This window comes from Pyxicephalus adspersus, chromosome 4 (genome assembly GCF_032062135.1).
Source record: "Pyxicephalus adspersus chromosome 4, UCB_Pads_2.0, whole genome shotgun sequence".
Classification (NCBI taxonomy): domain Eukaryota; kingdom Metazoa; phylum Chordata; class Amphibia; order Anura; family Pyxicephalidae; genus Pyxicephalus; species Pyxicephalus adspersus.
Window position 1 is genome coordinate 101,621,442 of NC_092861.1, and position 7,947 is coordinate 101,629,388.

Sequence of the window (7,947 nt, forward strand, 5' to 3'; positions counted from 1 at the left end):
GGGCATGCTGAATTCCCACACACAGATATCACACTGTGCCCATGATGTTGTTACACATGGCCACAGAGTGGATATATTTTCCCAAGTAGTTTTTTATATAGAAGCCATAGCATAGCTATAGAATGGGGGAGGGACAGCCTGTGTTCCTATCTCATTCTAGCTGCGCTCTTTTCACTGCCCAGCTCTTATCGGCAGCTGGAATCCTCTGCACGGATGACAGCTGAGAATGGAGCGTCGTCTATTGTTCTTTCAATGGATAAGAGCTGCAGATGAGAGCTGGGTAGAGGTCCACACACCTAAAGTTGGCTGTTGACAACTATGCACATATTTTAATGTGTGTATGTACGGTTTTGAAAAATCTTCATGATTCTACCCAATTAAGCTCAATCAGAGGTAGATCATTTGAAGAGCACAAATTTGCCTCGCTATCACGTAAGGCTGGAAATTATCTTTCTTTGTCTGGAGGGCAGTGGAAGCCTTCAGGTAGAATGTCCCCTGGATAGCTGAGACCACAATCCTGATTTTTGTGAAAGCACATTATTCTACTGTCTCACATAGATATTCCTGTGTTTAGTATTTCTCCACTTTTTTTATAGATATTTTTTTTCACGTGTCAACAAAATAAATCCACATGTGCTGCATTATCTGACCCAATGAAACGGTGCTTACATTTTACCCCTAGACTGTATGTATGTATGTCTGGCAGTTACTAATGCTTCACTAAAACCGGATAAACAGAGTTTACACCTAGGAGCACCTAGGATCCCTTTTTTAACTTTTTAAGAGGTGTTTGGTTGTTGTCAAAATAACTCAAATTTTGTTTCTCTTTTTCTTTAGAAAATGATTCGGCAGATATGATCAGCAGTGGTCGATTTTTGTAAAGCGCCAAATAGCGGAGAGGCTGGCAGACAGGCTGTGGACCCCTGCAGGTACGCGGCCAACTGTCGCCCAAATACAACATACTTGGAGCGACCTAAAGCGGAGGAGACTGGATTTGGTGTGTGAAGTGGGGGACCGCATCCTGTATGGTAAGTTTTGCATTTTGTCTTCTCCTCTTGTTGAGGAGTGGTGTTTTAGAATGTTTGTTGTTTGTGTAAAGTAGTATTGTTTAGCCTAGAACTGTTTGTTTTTCACTTCCTATATTTTACTACCCTTATTAATTTTGTATATTTGATTTTGTTATTACAGCCAACTCTCCACCAAGCCTGCGGCTACAAATTATAGAGCGGCCACACAGGCGACTGGCCATCCCCCAGGATGTGGATTAGGAGGAGGAGGAGGAGCCAGTCAGGGAGGACGAGCTAGCCAGGGAGGAGGAGACTGAGGAGGAGGAGGTGCCATCCCAGGGGGAGAAGGAGCCATCGCCAGAGGAGGAGCCATCTCTGGAGGAGGAGCCTGCTGCCCAACATCCACAGCCAGAGTCCTCAGATGAAGCAGAGGAGGCGGCCGAGGCGGAGGAGATTGCCTGTAAGCTAACCTTAGAATCAACTTTTTTAACATATGTTGCAATTCAACACATTCTCACACTACTTTCACCATTTTTGATTCCAAATAAAAAGAAAGATCTAGCAGGATTTCATGTAGCTTCCAGTCATTATTCGTGCATCAAATGAACGTTCTTTCTAAGTTGTTGGCTAGCATGAATAAAAATAGACATGAGTTGTTTAGTTGTCCATAGGTGTACTGACAAATGTTTGTTCTGAATTTTTGGACCTAGGCAGAATGTATCATATAGAAGTTAATCTATTCACCTTAACTAACCTTACAAATCTACTTTAGTCCTGCCCACCCACTTTTACTTATGGTGTTAATTTTTTATCTACAGCTACTGTAGTGCCCTTGCCAGCACCTCCTCCACAGGACACAAGTTCCTCATCTGAATGTAAGTATTTCTCCATTTTAAATATTGTGAACATTCCTTAAAAACCATGAAAATAATAGTAGGTGATACTTTGTTAGGCCTAGCTCCATCAAGTATCATTAGGAGTGTATGACTAGCTTCATGTTTAGGCAGCTTTTAACAGAAGACAAAGGTCAATGTCACTTAGCCACGTTTGTCCCTTGTGAAAACCCACAACCTTCATTGCCAACAAACTGCATCACTTTAGTTCCATAGTCATAATTAGCTTGGCCCCAGGAATAACCTTTCTTGTTTGGCACGGTGTAAACAGCAAAACTGTCAGATGAGATGGCATAACTTGAATTCTTTAGCACTGTGCAATTTAAGAACTAGCTGTATATTATAGTGTTACATTTGGTCAGTACTTACCTCTCCTATTTTTTGGTCTTCTTCTACAAACAGCCAGTTCTACATTGAGGGAGGCAGACAGCCCTCCTGAGGAGCTTCCGAGCCCCCCACCACTGCCACCGCCACCCCAAACCCCTGCGACATGGCAGACATCCACCTGGTAAGTGTAAATTTTCATTTGTTTGGTGTTTAAAAGGACAGTACTTTTAAAAAATGTTTGGACCAAACTCTTCCGGTTAATTTATTATTTGTTTTTTCCTCACCTGCCAGGAAGTAGACAGGTTAGCCTGTATTGGCTGCACAGGAGGATGTCTGCCATGGAGCTCCGTTTCAGGAAGGCCCCTCCTCGGTATTTGCCCAGGCGGTACTGGTTTTAAAAAAAACAAATTTTGTATATATGTTTTAAAAAAAGTTTTGTTATATTGGTATATTTTTATATTTGTTGGGGTTTGCACATTTTAAGTTATTGGGGGAGAATAATAAAAAAAAACTTTGTGAATATACTAAAAGACAGATTTTGTGAATGTTATTTTATTGTCTTTGTGCACATTTAAAATCTGTTTCCAGCCTGGCCAATCCAACTCCATCCCTAAAAAAACACAAAAAAGAAACCTTAGTTTTTACACAATGGTTCTTTGAACCATAAAATATTGAACATGCTCTTATCCTTCACCAACCTGTTTTGCAGCATGGCCGGGTTTGATCCATTCCTGCATTGGTCACTTTATTTTCCAAATATCCTGTGACTTTAAAAGTAACAGAGTATGGTATGTTAGATATGTCCACTTGAAAATATATGTAATTGTAACATCATTTAAGAATTCATTTGGCATAGAATACACAACTGAACACCTTAGTATGTCATTTTAACCAACAGAAAAGTAGTTGACCTATTAACAAGCACATTTATCTGTTACAGACAAGTGTCAGAGAAGTGAGGTGTGCCATATTTGGTCCCTAGACATAATTAGATTTGTGTTCATTTAGTGAACAAAGATGCAATTCTTTATTTGGAAATATTTGTATAGCTTTTTTTTAAGGTCATTACAGCAATACTAGAGTATTGAGCTGAGACTTCATACTTGATTAGAATCACTTTGACAAATTTACAAACTGGAACATTATTTGAGGAATAGATAACAAAACTGCATTTGGAGCATACTTGGGCCACATCAAAAGAAACTTAGATAAGTAGTGTCAAAATGCGAGGGTCACGGGGTGGGCTGGCGGGGGCACTTATTGGCCGGGCAGGGGAACAAGGTGGATGGCCAGGGGCACGGGGTGAGCTGGCAGGGGCACTCATTGGCCGGGCAGGGGCACTCATTGGGCATTGGGTGGGCTGGCAAGGGCACAGGGTGGGCAGGCAGGGGCACTCATTTGCCAGGCAGGGGCACAGGGTAGGCGGCCAGGAGGTGGAAGTGGCCAGGCAACAGCTGGGGAACAGGGTGGAGCCAGGGAGAAGGATGGCGCCGGCTGCTATGCAGGGGATGGGGGACCAGCAGGACCTATTGGGATTTGCCAACCCAGCCTGTGAATAATTGCCTGATGTAGCTGAGATTGTTGGCCCAGGGATTCACATGTTACAGAGATGGTCAACTCTGAACATGTAGGCACCCAAAGTGGCCGATTGTTCTTGGACCTATTCTATCAGACGATAGTCCTGGCAATTTTGATTGAGGTTTTCATGTAGGAGCGTAAGGACCGGTTCCAAATTATTTGAACTTGGGGCAGACATCCTTGACTCCACTAATCTATCAAAATGGCCAACCAGCCTCTGAGTGAGGCTTAGAAGCTGGCTGCCCACACTGGGTTGACCCAATCTACCTGCATTCACTGGTTGCTATAAAGGGAAAATAAAAAATTACTACAATATCACAAAACTTTGTGGGTCACCATAACATTATGCAGACAGCAACCTGACATTGAAACATCAACTAATGTTAGACAAAATGTTAGAAACATTTTTTCTGAATCCTATACATTAAACATGGAACACATTGGGAAAGATTCAATCCCCCAACACATCCCAAAATAAACACTAATGAACCAGTTCTTGCCTACCTACCTCCACAGTGGATGCAGACCGTGAAAACTCTTCAGAACCTGAAACCAGCAGACATGGATGTTCTACAAAGGCACATGATATATCACATCAAAATGAATGAATGTGGTGACAAGTCTTCACATATCAAAAGTCCCAATTATTTTGCACACGCAAAATTATTTTTGACATATTAAGCTCACACATTCCCAACGGGAGGCTGTACCAGAAACCTCTGCCAAGAAAACTTAACAAATCTTGTCTATATATAGATATAGATATATTATAGAGAGACCAAAGGTTATTACTTAGCTTTTGGAAGGCTGAACACACAAACCAAAATACCTATATTCTCCTCCAGGCTTCTCTGCAGTGGATCAACGATGTGTGAAATTAAACACTCATATCACACATGAGTGTGGTTATAAACATGATTGGAGACACGTGCACAATGTCAAACAAGATATACCATGAAGGTTCAGCTTACCAGGAGGAAGCCCAGTGTCATCTCGATGTGAAGTGACATCCTCATCATCCACAAAACCCAGAGCACAGAGGAAAGGAGGGGACTGCTGCATCTCAGGGCGTAATATTGTAAAAAAATTCAAATACACACATTGTTAATGCAAGTCAAAAGAAGGTAAAAATACACTAAAGAGGTCATTTTACAAAAATGATCTCAAATTTCACCCCAAACATAAATAGGTAAAAACACAATGCTATTTTGTTCTTAATGCTAATGACTAAACTGTTGCAATCCCACAAAAATGGAAAAATCAATTCACATTGGTAATTAGGTAATGTAAAAGGATTGCCAAGCATCGGAGTCATCCCGGTAGTCCACCCCTACCACCGTTTCTGGCCCAATGAATGGCAACGCCAATCTTTCATGCTCCTTGAGACGCTGCACAAGATGTTCACAATAGGTCCCACTCCTTGCGGCCTCTGTGCCCAGGAGAAGTGGTGGCCATTCCGCTTTGCTCCATGTAACTAGAAGTAAAAAAATAAAAGAGTTATGGGACAACACACCCAAAACATATTTTGGAGGAATAAAGTCAATGGTGTATTCTTACTTGTTGTTTTTCTTGTAGCAGCCTTCTGGTTTCTTCTTTGTGTGTTTTCTCTGTTTCTAAAGTTTTGGTTTGCAAGCAGAATGGCTAAGAAGCTCTGTGCAAATTTATAGGGATTCAGTACGTGCGCCGGGTCAAGGATTTTGCTTGCTGTTGTCATGGAGACCAATTTGGAAGTGGACTTGCTCTTTGCTACTGCTGTTGTGACATTGAATACAACTCTGCTTCTCACTGCAGAAGAAGAGCAGCAATAACAGCAACCAGGGGAGCAAGCTCGTGCTTTGCGACGGCTCCGGGAACCACACATCTTCTTGGAGCTTAGCCGCCTTGAAAGTTTGCATGACCAGGATGTCAAAAGGCGTTTCCGCCTGTCTCGCCAGGTCATCCAAGACCTGTACAGCTTGCTGGAAGATAAAATTGCTCCAAAAACCAAGAGAAGCTAGGCAGTGCCAGGAATGACCAGGCTCTTGGCCACTCTTGGTATATTGGGCTCTTGGTATATTTTAGGAAGGAGTTCCTTTTAAACCTCCTCGGCCTTAATTTGTGGACTAAGCCAGCCTACAGTTTCCAGGGTTTTTACGAAGGTCATCAATGCCATTGTAGACCTTGTCCCACTATATATTCACTTCCCTCAAACAGCTCAGGAGTGGAGGAAGGTAAAGGTGGATTTATTCAGGTGAGCGGGATTTCCGATTGTTTTGGGGGCCATCGATGGCACCCATGTGGCCATTCAGGCCCCTAAATTGCAGGAAAGCACGTTTCGCAACCAGTAGCGTTATCATTCACTGAATGTACAAATAGTCTGTGATGCCAACAAGAGAATCATGAGTGCACGCACAGGTTTCCCAGGATCATGCCATGATGCTGGTTTGATGTTGTGCTTGGCAACCTGGACCTCCTTCCATCAACATCATGACTGTGATAGGGCTGAGTTCCCGCATGCCCTGCCCCACTCCTCCTCCCCCACCCCACCCCCTTTACCCCAAACACACACTGAGACAACAGCTTGATTAAATGGTCCCTTTGGGCCGTTTATTAACAAATAACTTAAATATTAACTCTTTTAATAAATAACCATAAAAATAACCATTTATAACAATATATAAACATATAATCAACAAATAATAACAATATACAAATAATCACAAATACCTGTAACCAATACATTAATAAAACATTCTTTCCTAAACACACCCCCTGGTTACTGGTCCTCAGGCCCCACTATTGTAACCCCGTGCACCTAATGGGTCTGCACCGCCATGATATGAAATGCTCCCAGTCGCACCTCAAGCTCGAGAACGATACCAGCAGCACTTGCAGCCCCACCACAAAACAATTTAACACTCCCAACAACAACCTTCTTGGGGGGCCCATACCATAAATTCACCCCCACTGAAACAGTCCAATACAACACCTTCCCTCGAGGACCTCACCGACACATCTAAAACAGGGCAGGTGGGTGGGAAAAACTCCCTTCCTTCTCTCCGTCACGCTAAAAAAAAAAGACGCTCCCTTTCCGACTAACCCCACTTTTCACTCCTCTTCTCCCTCCCCCCTGTACGTCACTTCCCGGCATAGTAATTCAGCAACTCCCCCCCCCCCTTCTGTATGTTAATTCTTAACCCTTCCGCTGCCTGCTCCCATCCCTTCCCAGTCATGCAGGCCTTCCACTAATTTTTCACTTCGTACTCTGCTCCAGGCCTCACTACAACCAGTTTGGACAAAAAGTGGAAGTGTGTTTGTATACAATAGTGCTAAGATCAGGCAGCACAGCACAATGACAACAAACCTATAACACTACCACAAATGAACAGAGGAGTTGTGTGGCAGCAAATCAATATGAGTGCAAATGTATAAATATGTACATAATACTTTTAAAAACCAATATGTGACTTTGAAAATGGGACAAAGGCAAACAGGGGGTTCAAGTAGTAGTTTGGAGTGGAAACCATGCAGACATTTGTCATGAATATTAGTTTAAAAAAAATGACAAAACATTGCGAAAGATTTGCTAAACAACAGAAACTGTACTTACAAACCAAGCACAAAAACATTGCAGCAAAAATGAAACTAACAATAATGTGGATTACAAAGTCACATCAATGCATAACATCCAAGCAAATTTACTTCATGACCCCCCAACCCCCCGCAAACCAGTCCAGGTAAATAATAATAATGAAAATGCATATGTATTTATATGCATTTAAATGTATTTTGACATGCATATACAAGTGAAATCACTAATATTTTTTTTCAACCTCCTTTGGCAATAATCCTCTTTTCAATTATTTGATTTCTATCAAGCCAAACTACAATGACATTTTAATTAGATCACAAATGCTTGGTGACAATTTTTTTTAATAATTCATACTATTGTGTGATGACATATTATGAAGTGTTAACTAGTATATACACAGCTTGATCTCAATTAGTTTGCAGTGTTGCAAAGCAAACCAAAAAGTATGAAAACAGTGCAACAAATGTAACAATAAATAATTAATATTGTTAATGAGTACAATGTAACCTAAAAAAGTAGCACTTACCCAAAAGAAGATGAAGCATTAAAGATTCTAATTGACCTGTAATGG

General features: G+C 41.7%; 1 long non-coding RNA gene across 1 annotated transcript; it reads right to left on the minus strand.

Moving 5' to 3' along the window:
- Window positions 1-2,718: 2,718 nt before the first annotated feature.
- Window positions 2,719-5,319, minus strand: LOC140329091 (uncharacterized). The gene is made up of 3 exons (XR_011920420.1): window positions 4,314-5,319; window positions 2,926-2,994; window positions 2,719-2,837 (listed from the first exon to the last, which is right to left on the minus strand). It is a non-coding gene; the product is annotated as an uncharacterized lncRNA (long non-coding RNA).
- Window positions 5,320-7,947: the final 2,628 nt, after the last annotated feature.